Genomic DNA, 19,511 nt, shown 5'->3' on the forward strand with positions numbered 1-19,511 from the left:
TTTTTGAGGACATCTCCTTTTGGTATGCTCCTTCATTTCAAATCTTTATTTCACTTTATGGTGAATCAAAGGGTACATGAATTAACTTTATGGTGTGTTTGGGAACAAAGATTGTATTCTCAAATTAAGATTTGGACCAATTTGTATGTTTGGCAAACCTATTAGATTTGGATTTCCAAATCCCCTACCAAATCCAAGTAAGGCTAAAATAAACTTATTTGAAATCCACACTCTAACCCCCTCATTTCAAATCATTATTTCACTTTGCTAAATTTAAAATGATTCATTTCAAATTAAATTCTTGTTGCCAAACACTCCCTTAGGTGTATAAACAACTTAAATGGTAGTATGGTTGGGCAAGCAAGATCATCACTATCAATAGTATCGAATATCGGGTTTGTTTTTAGTCGGCTGCTGCTGGAATTGGTCTTGCTAATCCTGTAATGGTGTGTTTGGGAACAAAGATTGTATTCTCAAATTCGGATTTGGATTAATTTGCTTGTTTGGCAAACCTATTAGATTTGGATTTCCAAATCCCTACCAAATCCAAGTACGATTAATATAAACTCATTTGATATCCACACTCTAACCCCCTCATTTCAAAATCTATATTTCACTTTGCTAAATTTAAAATGAGGCATTTCAAATTAAATACTTGTTGCCAAACACTCTCTAAGTGTTTTCTCCCTTCTATTTTTTAAGCCTGACTTTGATTTAGTGTTAATTGTCTGTGATTTGATGTCTTTTTGCGCGTTTTAGTTTGTAAATTAGGAATTTGAAGGGGTTAGGTTTTGTGGGCAATGATTAGTTCTTGGTTTAATGCTATAGATTGTTGGATGATGTTGAGGTATTTAGATTGATTAGAGTGATATTTGTTTACAGCCATGTTTGCCTGTCGAATGTTAAAGAAGAAGTATACGTAGCTCTTGATGCATTTATTGCTTGGGAATTAGAATTCCCTCTTATTACACTGGAGAAAGCTTTGAGGACTTTGGAGGACGAGCATCGACCAAAATAAAGAAAGATGGCTAGCCAATGGTTCATCACTTTCTATATTTTGTAATTTTCATGAGGCAATAGTTTCATTTTTAAAGTTAGCCTCTGATTACTTTTTGGTCTGCGTAATGTCGATGTGTACCTTCCCAAACTCTGCGTAAATAACCCTGGGTGTACTTTCCAATGATAAGCCCAGCTTTATACCCCCCAGACCCCAGTTGCAACGAGGTTTTAATTTGTCAAAAATTGTGACAAGTAACATCATTTTCAGACGTGACCAGTTGATGTTATTATTTGAATTCTAAAAGATTGGTGCAAAAAAGATTCATGACGTGTCAATGAATCTCCAACATTTGTTATGAAGTTGTGGTGTCAAGATTATGAGTCTTAGCTTGTGGTTTGTTGAGGTAACTGTGAAATGCATTATTCGGTGTTGGCATGTTGTTTAACACTAAATGGCTTTCTGAACTGCAGGAGAGTATCTCATGATGTTGAACAGTGAGTTACGACAACAGAAGAAGATTGTGATGAGTTTGAAGAAGAAATCTCTTTGGTCGAAAACGTTGGAAGAGGTATATTGCTTTCTGTTGCTAGCCTACTTTTACATTATTTCTGTTGGACAAAGTTTAGTTTCATATTTCTACCCGAGCTATCACTAAGAGATTCGAAAACTGCAACTCATCTTTTTTTTTTTCCTTTCCGCCCTCTTTTCATGTATCTCATTACATTCCTGATTCAACGTATCCCGAACTACATTAATCTAAATGCAGGTCATTTAGAAGCTTGTTGATATAGATGCCTTCATACGCCAAAAGATAACAAAAGTATTTGGAACATGTATTTTACAAGTGCTAGCCTACCACTGCAATATTTTCCATTTGTTTTGCTGAAGATTCAAGTACCTGTGTAACAGAGATGCACAGATTTTGGGGACATTACTGATGATGAATATGAAATGGCAGGTCATATATAAGTAGTCCAAGGCTAAGTCCTGCTGGTCTTGCTTTGCACTATGCAAACGATATTAATCAGATGGATAACATTGTAAGTTGTCATATTTTACTTTTGTCAATATGTATTGATAATAGTCAGATGATATCTGAATGGGATATATGTGACCTTTCAGGCATCCATGCCAACTTCTCTACACCCTAATGTAAGGGACATAATGTATCGTGGATTACCTTCTCTACCTCCTAATGTAAGGGACACACTGTATCGTGGATTACCAGCTAGTGTTAAAGATGCTATGCGTTGTAATTTGCGGAAACTAGATTCAAAAGATGAGGTACTATATTTATATACAAATGTTACATTTTTTATGTTAGGAGTTATGATGGGGCTCCTGTAATCGTTGTACATGCAAGGTTGGGCGTATTGAGATTAAAAGACAGCTACATTCATTACTCTGTAAAATTTTCTGAGCATCCTACATTTTATGTTGGTTCTAATCAGTTAGTTTTCATAATTTTGCAGCTCGAGGTTCCTAAAAGTCAAGCTAAAATGGAGACGATCCTTGAATGGCTTTCCCCTATGGCAATGAACACTTTGAAGTAAGTTACTACCCTCGGTTCATGCATCAGTTCTTGAATCTTGATCTAAAACAACTACTACTACGTACAATTTTTCCTTTTTTGTGAACGCTACTGATCTGCGTACACTTAATCTAAATTGGCAGACCCTTTTTTCACGATACTCACTTTTTACTTTTTATTTTTCTTGTGGACAAAGCACACCAAGGTTTCGGTTGGGTAGGAGAGTGGGCAACTCGAGGTTAGTAAAACTTTAATAGTGCAGCTTTTAACGCCTTTCACCTAATAACAAGCTCATGAATCTCAATTTTGATTGAACAACACTAAATTCAGTAAATTGTCAGGGGGAAGTGCACACATAATACGACTGCAGACACTGTATCATGCCAAAAAGGAGAAGACAAACGCATACATCCTCACGCTCATAACACTCTTACACCGGTTGATTAGTGGGATTAAACGCATCGACCAAAGAGATCATGGCCTTTCGCGTCTTATGTTGGTTCTTAATGTACGAGGACGACAAGGCAATATTGGTGCATGAAAGAGGATTACCAGCTAAAGCAAATTTGCATTTTGTTCATCAATAAAAGGTATAGAAATTGGCACAGTGATCCTTCAAGCTCAAATGCAGTAATGAGCAAAAGCAAAAGGCAATCTTGTTCTACAAAACTGAAGAGGTGGTTTCATATGAGACTTTAAAGTGCTTGGATATTAAAAGCTCATTTAGGGGTAGTAACATGGCATATGGAGGGATAGAACAAACAAGACTAATTTGATGCGAGACTATGAGAAGTAAGAGTCACTTTGCAGTTTTTAGAAATTTCTGAATTTTTAGTAATTTAAACAGTGAATGTTCTAAGGGTATTTTAGAATGTTGACTATTAGATAGTGGACTTGAGACAATTCAACTAAAATGTAACAAATAGTTTAGGCAACAACCTCAAGTTTAGATTGAAATACCGGCTTTATTATAGTAGTTGATAGGTTAAATTCGGCTAGAACTTTGACCCTCTTCAGTTTCGTAGGGGACGGGGGGAGGAACTTGAAAAAGATTAAAAAGTATATGCTTTCTCATATGTATTTTTTTGTCGATATGTCACGTCTTCTTATAATTGTATCATTCTCGATGAATTCAGAGAAATAGAGGAATGATAAGGAGAGGAGATGCTTTATGAGGAAAAGAAGAGGTGGCGGCAAGGATGATGTTGTTGATATGTGGAGTTTTGGGGTAGCTTGATGGTTTAATTTGCGATATATATTTCATGCTTATCGCAAGATTTCTCACTATTTTATTCTAAAGATCATATTTTGTACTTAATTTTTTATGTTGTTCATTTATTGTTATGATTGATTATATTGTGATGATACTATATTTGTCACTGCCTATGTAATTTCACGATATAAGCTGGGTTGAGCTGCATTTCGTGCTCGATAACTGATGCAGATGATTTGTGTGAGTTCACAAGGAATTATAGTTATTTTCAAAGCATCAGAGCCTAAATTTATGAACTTTATTTCATTGATTGTTCATTTAGGTTTATGTTTTAGATTTTTTCATAGATTAGATAACTGGGTTTATGCTTGATGATGATTAAATGTGATAAAACTAATAGGTAGATGGTAGATCTATTAGTTATGGTTGCAAATAATAAATCCCTTACTATGATCTATTGGAAGGATTGGTTAGAGAATTAAATATGCGTAGTTGTATTACCTTGAAGTTCCTGTGGTTAAGCTAGCTATTGAAATGGCGAGAGGGGGGATGAGCAGTTTCATTCTTTGACTATCCGACTATGGAAAACAGATCATTGAAATGGTAAATTACAATTGGGTTTCTATTATGTTTAATGAGGGTGTATGAGCAGTTGTTTTTTGGGCGATGTCTGTCAATTGCAGTTATGAGTTATAGTGGAGAAAAGATTGGGTTTTGAGCACAAGTATGACATCTTTGCTGGCGATTATGATCACAATACCGGGACGGATTGTCGTGCTAGCTATTCTGATTTTAGGGGAAATTGTATAAATCTATGGTGGTTTGCCGGGAATTGAGTTTGGGGATTAGTAGCTATGTTGCAAGATGAAAGGCGTTTTATTTTTATAGTGCAGTGTATCTAAACTCTAATTCATAGAATCGATGATGAGTGATCTACTTTGGAGAGTATTAATCAAATGCCATATTGTGAGGTTTAGGTAAATGAAATGTGAAAGTTGTATGGGTTCCAACAGAGTTTGGTGATTGAGTTGCGTCTGCTGATAACATGGGGGGATGGAAGGGAGCCATAAGGGGGAGTTCAATGGGAGCTAAATGGATGACGACAAGTGAGCTAAACATGTAGAGGATGACATATTGACCAAAGAAAAAGAAAAGGGAAGGATGGAGGAAGGGTAGCGGGAGGAAGGAAGGGAGAGGAAGGAGACGGTTTGAGGGGAACTCAGTAGGCTGGCTATGGGCTGTAGGGAGAGAAAGAGGGCTGGCATGTTGTTGAAGAAGGGTTAAGGGGAAGGGAGGGAGGGAAATGAGAGGGAGAGAGAGGAGAATTGTCGTCTCATTTAAATGATGGGTTGGTGAGTTGTCAGGCAAAGGTGAGGCAAAGGTGCTGGCATATCTTATTTTTACTGAACAGCCCTTGATCCCATTGCTCTACATATTAACCGTCTAATATGTTGAAACAAATAGGTACCAGTGGCAACTATTTTTCATTTCACACAATTTGCTTTACTGATATTCTGATTGTATATATAACATAAATTGGAACGTTTGTGTGCACTCAATGGTTTTATATGGGTTATGTAGGTTGTCTGTACCAGTGTCTGTATTTACGATGATGTCACCATTTTAAGAATGCCTATGTCCATTAATATGAATTTTTTCCTAAACCTAACACTAATTTATGAATTTTTCCCTAAAGCTAACACTAATTTTCCATCGGTTATGTAGATACTTGCTTTAAAGGCAGTTGCTTGATTACATACCAAGACGAGTTGTTTGGGATTATTTCAGCTCTAAAAAGTTGTTACCCCCATCAATGGAGTATAATTCAAGAATGGTAATTATGAGGAGCCCGAAAGCAAAGCTAAGGGAAGTGCAGTCGTTGAGTAGAAGTGTGTGAACTATCGTCTCAAATGTTTCTTTTGTAGGAACGAAATATAAGTTATCATCACATTATTAGTTTAGAGATTCAAATGAATTATTTTGAATATACTTGGCTATCCCATTAATACAAGCATATCATGTGCAAGAATAGAGACATCGAAATATAATAATCAAGAAACATACTAAACTGAGTTTCGAAATAGTTTGTGCTTGATGATGAGCAAATCCATGATGTTTGTGAGTTTAGTAAGTGGCGGTTTCTTTAAGAATTGTGATTTGTGAATTGTGAATGAGTTATTTTCTAGAGACTTATTAGTAATTGTTTGTATAAGGTAATTTAGCTGAGCTCTTCATTTGGTGATGTTATATACTTGTCGATGAGATTATTGGATTATTCTCAGGTTTACTATACGCCAACACGTCCCGTCTAAGTTACGCACTCCGTATATTATTCCGTGTTATTTTTTGGGACGGCACAAACAAAGATAGAAGTATCAATTAATATGTGTAGATACCTCATTTCTGCACCTCCCGCAAACCACCCGGTGATGATTGGGCCGCATGTTTGGTACACGGAACGATTTATGATAGTTCGTAAGTTTATCATCAAATGATTGCTCAAACACTAATGTCTACCTCTTAGTTGTCATCTACGCGCCGATACGGTCGTTTTGACAGTAATTAGAGTACATTTGGAGTCCGGGCCTAAAACCGTCTTCATTTTCTGATAACCGTTAAATCCCGAGTCAGAATGTTCTGGAATGTTCCGGATATTTCTATTCCATATTTTATAAATATTTCACAATCTTTATTCTTTGGTAAACAATTCCCCGTAATATTCATACAAAATATTAAGGAAAACCAAATTTATCCGTCATTCCATAACTTAAACACGGAAATCTTTCTTCCGCAGGGGGAAACCACTTGGGAACAGACGCAGCAGTCTTTGCGCCTCTTCCAAGAGAAAGGATCGCTGCGCCTCTTCCCAGTCCTTTCTGCGTATTTCTCGTATCTTTTTCATATCTTTTCGAGATTCACTTCCAAAGTCTCTCCGAAAACCCTATTCCTTCACGTGATTAGTATAAATAGGAGCCTTCGCTCCTCATATTTCTCACGCGAGTGTCCGCCCTTATCTTCTCCCTTTGCATTCTAGACCTTTGTTCTTACTTTTTGGCGTCTACGTGCTTGAACATTTGACCACCTAAGCTCGGATCCTTCTGAGTACCAGCCTCGTTTGCATGACCGACCAATTTGACCAACTCCACCATAATCAACTTAACTAATCTAATCGTTTTCCTCTTACGAGGGCCCTTTCGTTACATTCGAGTCGAGCATCACTAATCGTAAACTTAGTTCATCTCGTTTCGTCAAACATGTAAGTCTGAGAGTGTAAATCTCTCTTTTATTATTGTTATTTACTTTTTGTAATCACAATTGTAAGGTTTATGTCGAAAACACCTCTTTAAAACCGATTTATAAAACCGTGCTTTAAAACCCTTTTTACGGATTTCCAGAAGACAGACCGTCGAGAAAGGACGCAGCAATCGCCGCCTCTTGAAGGAGCGATTCCGCGCCTCTTCGTGAGGCTGCCGCAGTTCCTGCTTCCTTTCTTCTTCCTTCGTCCTCTGTAATTCGTCAATTTTTATTCGTTTTCATTCGTTTTCTTTAATTCTTTGATACAATCATAATAATTTCACCTGTATATTATTGTTCATCATTAATACGTCTAATCCATCATTAAAATTCGGCTTAAATCCCTTATAATCCAATATTTGCGGGTTTTCGTCATTAAAATCAATCCGGTTTGTAGAAATTTGATTCGTTCATATTGAGTTTCTGGAATTCGATCTTTGATATATTTTCATCTGTTCATTGTCCATATTCGTCATTAATTTGTCGTTAATTCGTCATATTTAACCTATTTTGTTCACCCATGTCATTAATCAATCGTTCATTCATGTAAATAATCCGTCTTTAATCCGTCTCATCCATGTTTTATCGCTTTCAAGACTCTCAATCACATGTAAATAACGTGTTAATCACTTTCATCCGAGTAAATATATTAATTAACCATTAAATTCACCAATTAACATTAACGATTTGCAGTTCCGGCTTCACAGCCAGAACTCACCCTTGGAACAGACGCAGCAACTGCTGCGCCTCTTCCCAAGGGCGCAGTCCTGCTGCGCCTGTTCTAAGATGATTTCTGTCTCTCCGTTGTTGCTTGATCTAGTTTAATTAGTTTACGTATAATTAACTATTATCCGTATTATCGCCTACTGATCTGTTCGTTAATTCTTTTTCTAAATTATCCGTTTTGAAGGTCTTTTCGACATAAATCAATGCACCCGATGTAATTATTGTAATTTTCATTATTGTAATTTTCTTTATTGTATTTTCATATTTCTTGTATCATTTGTATGCCTTCACATGTAATTGAGCATTAAGTCCTACTTCGACATTAATTGTATGCTAAATCACGTGTTAACCGACTTAGCCTATTCTTCACATGCCAGGATTAAAACTTTGATGTTGCATTGCATGCATATAATCGAGATATATCGAGTATAGATGATGTCCCTAATCATTAGTAGAGGCCGCTATCGAGGCGGGCGGGATTAGGTGTTCGATCAAAAGAGCTTCCTTATACATACCCTCACCCCTTACTCCAGATCTCTGTGAACATCCGTGTTCATTGGCATCCACGAGAGTCATTCTAGACATAGAATGCTAAGGGTAACGAGTTCTTGGTGTTCATGTCTCTACTTTGTGTCTTGACATGGCACGAGGTATTCGAACGGTTCCAATTTCCCATAAAAATTGGTGGCGACTCCACAAAATGCAAACGCTTGTTCTCCTCCCAAGCGCCCCCGTGGGCCCATTGTCCACAGTTTGGCGACTCCGCTGGGGATAATACACTTACGTGTAGCCAAAAGGGTGAAACTTGAACAAGGTTAGGGAATAGTTTGTACAAGACAATTGTCGGTTTTCATAACTCGGTCTTCCTAGATCGTTTATTCGGCCTTCTTAGGCCCAACCCAACCCATTCGACCAATCGTCCCGTCTAAACGGTCCTAATTCTTATTTGGGCCTAAAGATGGATAGCGATTGACGTCATCCATACCATGATACTTACTCTTGTTTGTATCAAGGGCCTTCACTACTTGAGGAAATGGACTAGGAATCGGCCTTACTCTTGTTTGGTACGAGCCTCTCCACAGACTTCGGGTTTGATGGTTCGGTATGGCAACCCACTTTTTAAACCAAAACCTTTTTAAATGTACTCAGCATCCCGTTATAATGCTTGTATAAATGTTTGTACCTTACGTGATCACCATTTCTAAACGAAACCATGGCGATTTTTGTAAAAAAATCAAAACCCATTTTCAAATGAAAATTTCGAAAAAGGCCATTGATTAGCGCAAAACCCAGTCAAAACTCTGTCCGTTTGTCGAGTCAAATTTTGGGCCCAAGCCCATTTTAAAACCTCACTTCGAGTCCACTCCTACAACTACACTATAGTTGACTAGGATACACATTTTCAAAACTTTGTCTTTTCTTCAAAGCTCACTCAACACAAGTGGCACACACCCACTTCACGAGTCAAAACATTTCTTCTCTTAGCAAGTGTGTTAGAATGGTCGATCGTGTTTTGATTCGTCATCGATCTCTTATCCAGTTTTCAAGATGCCTGAAACAAGCGACGTGAACTTCAACCAACTTCAATATGGTAATGATCGAATCCTAGCCGCGTTAGCTCAAATCCAAGTTACCCAAGACCAAGTGTATGATCGCCTTGACACCATCGAGGGCCGGATCTACGCCGTAGAGGGGAGGTTGCCTCCTCAAGAAAGTGAAATAGTAGGTGACTTCGCGGATGAATCCAAGGACGAAAATCCTCCCATGGGAATGACTGTAGCCGAGAAAAGACTCCAATACTTAGAGGAGAAATTGATGTATCTTAAAAGGGATGACATTTATAGGGAGAATAATCGCAAATATGAGGCCGTCAATTCCAAATTGCCAACCAACTTCAACATGACGGATATCCCTAAATTCAAGGGGCACGAAAACCCCTTGAACTACATCCGTGCTTTTAAGGATTACATGTCTATCAAAGGCATCAAACCCGAGATGTTCTTAAGGATCTTTCCTTCATCTCTTGACACCATCCCAAAGCAATGGTTCTACTCTTTAGAACACAAGAAGATCGCTACTTGGGAAGATGCCGCGATCGAGTTTGCTAAGCAATATGCGGATAATGCCGAGATCCAAGTTAACATGCGCACTTTAGAGGTTCTTACCCAAAATGACAAAAAAGGATTCACCGACTTCCTAAGTAGGTAGAGGAAGACTAGTACCCAACTAGTTGAACGCCCGGATGAGGCTACCCTTGTGGAGAAGTTCGTGGACAATCTCAAACCCATCTATGCCAATCATTTGAGATACCAAAACATCAAAACTTTCAAGGACTTAACCGTACTAGGAACAAGGATTGAAGATGATATCCGTAAAGGGCTCTTGTCCAAAATGGTAGGACGAGGATATCAAGGCTCAACAAGTCGTTCATACGGCTCCACTAGCAAGACCGACGAGGTTAACCTTCTCGAGCCATCCAAGAAAAGTACCCCACCAAGGAAATTCACAAATCTTGGGGATACTTACTCCAACGCTCTTAAGAGGTTAATGAAACAAGGCAAACTCCAACCCATAGGACCTACTCCCGAACCTGAAAAGAAGTCCAAGTTCTGGGATGAGAACTCATACTGTGAATACCATAGGGGCAAGTGATGCGTGTCATTTATATGATGTTTTACACCCTATTTTACACGCATTTCAGAGCTCATTTGTGTAGTTTAAGCTACCATTTTCCCTATTTCCGTCTACTTTCGTGTCTTTGTACATTATTGCAGAAATGTGAAGAATTCAGCGGAAATCAAGCTAAATCCGTCCCCGAGTATCCTGCATTGCATTTGACGTGAAGTATTCACTTAAGGAACGAGCTTGGTGCGCGTTTCAAGGCCCAAAAGACAAATCCACGAGATTATAGATGTCAAGTACCAGTTAAAGCAATCGATCGACCAGTACGCTTAGTCGATCGACCAACCCACGGGTTCCAGAAGCTACTGTACACTGCTACTCAGTCGATCGACCGCCATGCTTAGTCGATCGACCAAGCCGCTACTTCAGACGAGAATTAAAAGACCGAGGAATAGAAAGCCCAAGGCATATTAGGTTTTGCGAATAATGTTACGTTATATTCTATATAACGTAACCTAGAACATCGAGTTTTACATCTAATTTTTCATTCAAGTTTAGCAGACAGTTCTTTATCAAATAATTAGGGTTCTTAATATTGTTTCGTACAAATACTTTTGCATTCGGTTTCTGGATCTCTCGCTGTAATTCCAATCGGTATTCTTCTGCTAATATTTCAGTTTGCTTTATTATCGTTTTGTAGGATAGAATTGCTAGTTAGTTTCCCGAAACCGATTCATCGTTTATATTAATTGTTTGTTCTATTATTTCAAGCATGAATTCTTCGGTTTATTTCATTAATTTTATTGTCGTTATCATTCTTAGTATGAGTAGCTAATTTATTCGTGCTAGGATGTAGGGGAACTATAGATTAGGCGGCGTAGAATTAACATGAACTGAATTCGCGTGTCAATCGATCGACTGCCATACCCGGTCGATCGACTGGCCACGTGAGGTTTTACCTTCGTTTTAATTGTTTTAATTCTTTATTCGACGAATCGAGTGCACACGACTAGTTGAATGTTTAGATATGACTGACCCATTAGATCGAGAGATAGGGACAGTTGATTGACCACCAATTAAAATGACTGAACTATGCTGAGATCGAAAGATAGGTAAAGTTTAGATTGTTAGTCACTTTTCAGGACGAGAGTCAGTATTAGTGATATTAGGGACTTATAGCGAGATCGAAAGATGCTATCTGTTAAGAGTGGACCGAGAGGACCTCTTGTTTTCCCGCCTCATGTGTTTGATTTAGACCTGCTTAGTATGCTGCCGCCAAAACTATAGTGAACCGACCATCCTAGTACCCTTCTTCATATTTGATTTAATATATTCCTTTAGTTTAATTTTCATTGCTATTAGCCATATACCAAATCAAATCAACCCCCACATTTGTTACCTTAGACTGAATTAGACAATTATTAATTATATTCGCCTCCTTGTGGTTCGACCCTGTTACCACTAGCCTAGGTTAGTTTTAATAGGAAATATAAATATTATTTTTGGTACTCACAACGACGGGTATCAAATTTTGGCGCCGTTGCCGGGGAGGCAATTGTTCTAATTTTTAGTTGTTTAGTCTTTCTTAGTTTAAGGGACATTCGTTCCTTAAACTTTTCTTATATTCTTTTTGTAGTTTCTTCTTATGCGCAGGTCACAGGGTGGTGAACTAGTACCGTTCAATCCTGAGATTGAGAAATCCTTGCGTGAGTTGAGACGATCATCAAGGGTATTACCGACAGAGGAAGAGCTGAGTACTCTGTCAAGTTACTACGAGAACGCTCTGTTCGAAGAAGATCCACCTACATCTCCTGCTTCTACTTCTTCAGCTGAGACAGTCACATCTCCGGAAATTCCAGTCATGGCTGAAGAAGCAACTATAGCAAGTCATTCTGAGCCGACAGCTGCAAATCTATACAAGGGATTCGAATTACCTGGAGCTGATAGGAAATTCGAACTGAAGCCTTCCTATATCAACTTGGTTGAGAGGAAAGATTCGGGAGGCGCAAATGAAGATGCAGCCAAGCATATGGAGATATTTATTGATTATTGCTGCTCTATACCCCCGCCGACCGGTGTGGCCCAGGACCAGATAAAGGAGACCATGTTTATATTCTCACTCCGCGATGCTGCAATGGAGTGGTACAGAGATCTGGATCGAGCTGCTCATGGGATCACCGACTGGAATTCTTTGGCCTTGGCATTCTACAAGAAATACTTCTCTGCCTCGAAGACGAATGCCATTAGAGCTCAGATCACGAGCTTTAAACAGGGATATGATGAGAACTTTCATGAAGCATGGGTCCGTTTCAAGAAGCTGGTGCGAACTATTCCGCACCATGGGTTCGAAAAATGGAGTCTTTGCAATCAGTTCTATAACGGGCTGTATGACGATCAGAGGGCTATTTTGGATGCTGCAGCCAATGGTCGATTTGCTGAGAATATGGGAGAGATTAAGGGGTGGAAGATCATTGATGACTTAGCCACCCATAAAGCTGAATATGGGAATTCGAGAGGCAATCGAGGAGGAGTCTTTGAATCCCCTTCTCGTAGCCGCATTAGAGGCTCTCACGGCGAGGTTTGACAAATACGAGTTGGGAGGAGCTTCAAAAGGAGGGATGCATCATGTGAATCTTTGTTTTTTGGACGGTCCTTTCGTCTGTAGAAGATGTGGAGCTGAAGGACATGTTTCAGAAAATTGTCCTAGTCCCTTCGAGTCTTGTGCTGCCTTTCAACATTACAGGCAGATAAACACGTACTATGAGCCGAATGTCCACCCAAACTTGAGGTGGAGTAGCCAAAATGTCCTGAATCTGACTCAATCTCCACAGCAGCAGCAGCAACAGACTTATGTGCCCCCTCATAAGCAACAACAATATCAAAAGCCTCCGTATATCCCACAGCAGCAGCAACAAACCCAAAATTCCGACTTTGCCGAATTTAAGAACTTGTTGCTGAAGGAGTCCCAAGCTAGAGAGGTCGGGATGAAACTATTAGAGAGTCAAATTGCTCAATTAGCTAGCAAGAATACCACTCGAGCTCCGGGACACCTACCGACTCAAACGGATCAGAAAGAGACCCTTAATGCCATCAATTTGAGGAGTGGGTCTACCCTTGAAGGGCCTGCTATGGTCGAGGACGCTGCTGAAAAAGATGAGGCGGAACCGAGTCAAAAGAAAGCTGGAGCGAAAAGTGGAAAGAAAAAGACGAACAGCAGGTATGTCAGTCGATCGACTGACATACCCAGTCGATCGACTGAAGCACGACAAACAAGAGCTTCTGGTACTGTTGGAAGCCAGTCGATCGACTGACCAACCTAGTCGATCGACTAAGATTGCTGCTGAAGGTGACTCTTTTCGTCCTCCGATGCCTAATAATTTGAGGGATCACTTGTTTCGGGGTACGGCAATTCCGAAAATATTGGGGCAAGACCCGAGTGCTGATGGGTCAGTCTCGGTTCCGAAGTATGACCCAATGTCGATCAATGGTTCCCATTTGAGACGGTCTGAAGAGGGGTCGAGCTACAACAAGGAGAAAGTTGTGGACTTCCAGCCTAAGTCCACCGATGCCGGCATGAGAGATTTAGAGGAGAGGGCTAAGTTGCTTCTTACAGCCCCTTATCCAGAGAGACTAGTGTCGACGAAGGAACATGTATCTTTCAATAAATTTGAAAAAGTTATTCGTAGTTTGAATGTACAAGTTCCTTTCCTTGAGTTGGTCAATCAAGTGCCTGCTTACACTAAATTCATGAAACAACTCTTGTCTAAGAAAAAGTAACTTGAAACTGTGCATACTGTCGCATTAACTGAGGAGACATGCTCTTATTTGTCCCATACTGCACCCCTTAAGCTAGAAGACCCAGGAAGTTTTTCTGTTCCGTGTAATATTGGCACCTTTCCTATTGAGAAAGCCTTATGTGACCTAGGAGCCAATATTAGTGTTATGCCCTTGAGTCTTGCTAGGAAGCTGAAGTTGAATAGGTTTGCAGTTACAAATATGATAGTACAGATGGCTGATCGCTCTGCGGTCCAGCCAATAGGAGTCTTAGAGGACATCCCCGTGCAAATAGAGAAGTTCTTCTTCCCTGTTGACTTCGTGGTATTAGATATGCCCGAAGATGCACACATACCTATCATACTAGGTAGACCATTTCTGCACACTGCTGGTGCAGTTATTGATGTTGGCTCTGGGACCTTGACCTTTAAGGTAGGCAAGCATTCCATTGTCTTTGCCCATACGGCTAGGAAGAAAGACCCCATGTGGCCTGTCACTTGCAATACGGTTTCTGAAAAGAAATCTTATTTTATACTTCCTGATATGCCTGTCTCTATTCCTACTCCTATTGTGACACCTCCGCCCCAGGTTGGGAGCAAAGTGGAGGAAGATTCTTCTGTTTTAGATATTGCAGGAGCTGGTTTGGGGAAGGAAGAGCCGCATGTTGCTCCAGCTGTGAAGGAGCAAATCGTTTCAAGAGGTGGTTTAGGATGCCTTAGCTATGGCACTGATGAGGAACTTGAAGATGAGCCAGTTAGAGCGAGAGAGTCCGACTTGGATTCTGACGAGCTGGAGGAGGTCACTGAGTGGGAAGATGATGAAAGTGTTGATCCATTGAGCTCTACGGATGTTGGAATCGAGAAGGGTGCAGCTGAGAAGATGAGCACCATTGAGGCTACCTCTTGTAGCCAGAAGCCAGTCAAGTGGGCCATTCCATGACCATTCTTGATCAACTATTAGTTGATTGAGACTTCTTTAAAACATTTACTCCCTCCATTCAACTCCACTTTACAAGTATTCCATTTCCTTCCATTCAACTCCACTTTACAGGTTTCCTTATTTGGAAAAAAAAAGACAATTCTACCCTAATTAAAACTACCTATTTACAAAAAGTGCCATTGTTACCCCACCTTAATCTACCATAAAAACCCACCCTAAACTAATTACCAACCCAATTATTTCCCCTAACCCAACCCAACCCACTAATCTTTCCCTCCAAAAAATTACCTTGGCCCACTAGAAATTGTAACCCAACACTCCAAATCCATTCAAATTCCGTCTGGTTCATCCCCTCAATCAACCCAATTCAATGCTCTCATTCTAGATCCTTCCTTCAAACCCTAAATGTCATTCTCACCTACTCTCCTCATTCCGCCTCTTTCTCTAAACACTGCCTCTCTATTTCTCTCTCTAAAATCCGAAAATTGTTCTCTGTAAACCCTAAAAAATATCCTTCATCCGCCTCTTTTCTTATCATCTCCTTCATTCTTGCCTTTGTTTTTCACAATCTTACAACACAACATCATTTTACCTTTATAAATAATGAGTAAATCACATGTAAACTGTGATGAATCTTGTTTTCAATGTTTAATTCAAAGATATAAAGATGGGTATGAGGAAGATGAAGATGAACCACAAGAATCAGAACCCAATTCCCCTCCTATGCACATGTTTGTTCCTGACACATTAGATCCGGACGATTTAGGAACTCAAGTTGAAGAAACACAGTTTGATGATCTAGAAGTTCGTTCAAAAAATGATGATTCTCGTAGATCTGATGTTAACCCGGTTGAAGCTGTACCGCAATCACCAAGTTCGATTAAATTCGATCAATATGTTGCCAGGTTCGTTGCAAAACAAAAGGAGAAGACTGAAATTGAGGCTAATCGTAGATTGGCGATGAATTTGGGTGAAAAAGTTGAACCGGAACCGAAACCGGAACCGGAACCGGAACCTGAGACACCAAGTTCTCTAAGAATGAAAGCGTATATGGAGAGGGTCTATGCAAGACTTCATAAATCGTCTAAATAGGAAGGTCCATTTCTTATTCTCACAATCTATTTTTTTTTTTTGAGGTTCATGCATGTTCTGGTTTTTTTTGCTGCTGGGATTTGCTGCTGTTAGGTTTAGCGATTGGTTTCTGGTGATTGTACATTTGTTCAATTCTGTCATCAAGTTCTTATTATCGTCTGTTGGTGTTAGGCTGCTTCTGGTTTTTATACTGATATTTTCAATTTTGTCATAAAGTTCTTATTCTCGTCTGTTGGTGTTAGGCTGTTTCTGGTTTTTATGCTTTTTTATGCTGATATTTTCAATTCCGTCATCAAGTTCTTATTCTCGTCTGTTGGTGTTAGGCTGATTCTGGTAATTTTGTCATAAAGTTCAATTCTGATAATTTGTTCAATGCTGATAATTTTGTCATAAAGTTCAATTCTAATAATTTGTTCAATGCTGGTAATTTTGTCATAATGTTCAATTCTGATAATTTGTTCAATGCTGATAATTTTGTCATAAAGTTCAATTCTAATAATTTGTTCAATGCTGATAATTTTGTCATAAAGTTCAATTCTGATAATTTGTTCAATGCTGATAATTTTGTCATAAAGTTCAATTCTGATAATTTGTTCAATGCAGATAATTTTGTCATAAAGTTCAATTCTGTCATCAAGTCCATTAAACTGATAACTTCACTGATAATTGTTTGTTCACAGTATCTAAATGAATATCTGTTGCCTTATGCTGGTATTTGCTCAATGATGATTCTACCTTAATGGTTTGAGAGCAATATCTGAACTTTGAATTGAACTAATTTTAGGTAATTGGCCATTTAATTGAAGTAGTTTTGCCACCACATGGTCTACCAATGTTAAGCGTGTGTGTACTGTTCCATTATAGTTGCAGTAATCATGTGAACCAGTGTGTTTGACAACTCCATGATGACATTAGCATCAAATGTTTGAGAGTTGTGTTGGTTTTTGCTTAATGGACATAGTGTGGTCTACCTTCATTGGGTGTGTGTGTAGGAGGCATTACTACTTTGATGAACTCTTAAAGCCACCACATGGTTAACAATTCATTTTGTTTCTGTGTAGGAAGGCTTAAGAGTTCACACAACTCAATGATGAGGCCAAATTAGGCCTGAGAGTTGTTGTAAATTTGATTTTTATTTAAACTAAACTGAATTATAAACATCCCTCCCTGAATTAAACTGATAACATTAAACTGAACTGATAACATTGCCAATGAACTGAGCTTCATACATTGTTGTGCATTACAAAGTTCTAAGTTTGGTTAGAAGTTAAACATTTCTTACCATTGAAATGTTTATTCTCTAAACAAATCACAAAAGAGTAGTCATCATTATTCAGTACTTACACTTTCTAAATTAGTGGTTTGCTCCAACATTGTAACCTAATTCTGTCATCAAGTACTCTAAACCTTCTGTTTGACCTAGTCCTTGTAAATACCCAATGCTTTCCCTCACCAAGTCTTCATTGACCTCCAAATTTCTTGGTAATATGCTAAGGGCAGCAAGATGATCCTTTGACATATGGGGGATTGCAAAGTTATTATGACCAGTAGCTTTCATAATTTCAATCATAACACATTGTAGTGTGAGGAAAACTTTGTTGAGTTTTTATGCATCATAATCAACAAATGCTTGCATAACTGAATTAACTAGTTCGTCAACTGACCTGGATGCTTGACTTGATTGTAAGGACTGTAATGCCCTAAAAAAACCAAGGTCATTAACATTTAAATCTGGTGAATTTGGAGGTTGAAAAACTAACTCAATGTTGAACCCATCTGTGTTTGCAACAGCCATAAATTCTGGGTCATTGTTCTTTATATGAGGCCTAGCATTATCTTGTTGTATGAATATATGCTTACTTGCTCCTTCTGGCCATTTACTCTTGATTGCTGGAATCACTTGTTCAATTATGCATTGCCTTGTCACTTGTTTTGTGATTGAGTCAATTGGCTTTGTCTCCAATGTACCCCTTGGTCTATTTCTACTTGATCTTTCTGCTGGTTGTTGTTTAGTGAAAGGAAACATGCCAATTTTTCCATCAAATAGTAACTCACCAATTTCTGAATAAATTGGCCTACTAACTGCACACATAAACATGACTTTTGTGATATACCTCTTTGATTGACAACTTCTATGTGGCAATTCTTCCCCTTCAACCGCATAAAACTTGTGACCATCATAACTAATGTAAAACCACTTCTCATCCATGTGTATTACATTGCTCATTTCTGCAAATTTGATCTTTGTCATTGGTATTGCATTTAAATCTATAAAATCTTGCACAACTTGTTCAACTAGTAAGCACTTCAAAGCATGCTTCATTCTATAAACCTTGTTTGCATCAGTGAGTTGAGGATGTAGTGGGCTTGTGTGTGGTTTCAATAAACCTTCACAAACCCATGAGTGGACTGTTCCCACTGAAACTCCAGTGTTTTTTGAGACCCTTTCCATGGTGTCTCTTTTTTCCCATTCTAATGATTTTATGAGCTCTAGGTCAGGTAGTATACGCTTCCTATTCTTGTTGCCAATTCTTTTGCTTTTTACATCTAACTTTTGACCAACTATTCTTGGTGTTTTTGCAAGCTTCCATATATCAGAAATTGTTCTTTCCTTTACTCCAAACCTGACAGCTGCTGCCTTGAATGCACCATGAGACAGTTTTCCTTCTTCCGACTGCTGGAGCAAGTAAATCGCCACTTCTTCCCTACCATCTTCTGAAAGACACTTGCCCGGCATTGTAATTCTGATGTTTCTAGTTTTTTTTTTACTGAACTGTAATTTGGGACTGAATCTGTAATTTTTTCACTGAACTGTAATTTTGGACTGAAACTGTAATTTTTGGACTGAAACTGTAGTTTTTGGACTGAAACTGTAAGTTTGGTTGCCAGAAATCTGTAAAATTTTTTAGAGGAAAGAAACTGTAATTTTATTTAGAGGAAGTAGAGTGTAGTTTTGTTGGCTCAAGAAATGTGTAATAATGTAGGATGAACTCAGGTTATGTAAAGGAGCAACTCAAGTTGCTGATTTGATGGGTTTTGGAGGGAAATGTTAGAATATTTGAAGTTCCCTCACATTTGATGGGGAAATGTAATCAGAAGTACAATTTGGAGGGAGTTTTAACCCACTAATGATATGCTTAATCTTACTTGATTTCTTCCCTAATAAAGCAGAATTACTATGTTGAATGGTACTTTTATCATTGTTTATTAGCACCCTTAATATCCGTGTAAAAGGCAATGTTGCAAAGTGGAGTTGAATGGAGGGAGTACAATTTATTGCTTTCGTTGAACCTTTTTATTTATTGTTTTGTGTGCGCGAA

General features: G+C 38.7%; 1 non-coding gene across 1 annotated transcript; it reads right to left on the reverse strand.

The window, feature by feature from the left end:
• Nucleotides 1–12,625: 12,625 nt before the first annotated feature.
• LOC141593270 (small nucleolar RNA R71) lies at nucleotides 12,626–12,732 on the reverse strand. Its single transcript, XR_012521370.1, has one exon. It is a non-coding gene; the product is annotated as a small nucleolar RNA R71 (small nucleolar RNA).
• Between the last annotated feature and the right edge of the window lie 6,779 nt (nucleotides 12,733–19,511).

This window comes from Silene latifolia, chromosome 7 (assembly GCF_048544455.1).
Source record: "Silene latifolia isolate original U9 population chromosome 7, ASM4854445v1, whole genome shotgun sequence".
Lineage (NCBI taxonomy): Eukaryota > Viridiplantae > Streptophyta > Magnoliopsida > Caryophyllales > Caryophyllaceae > Silene > Silene latifolia.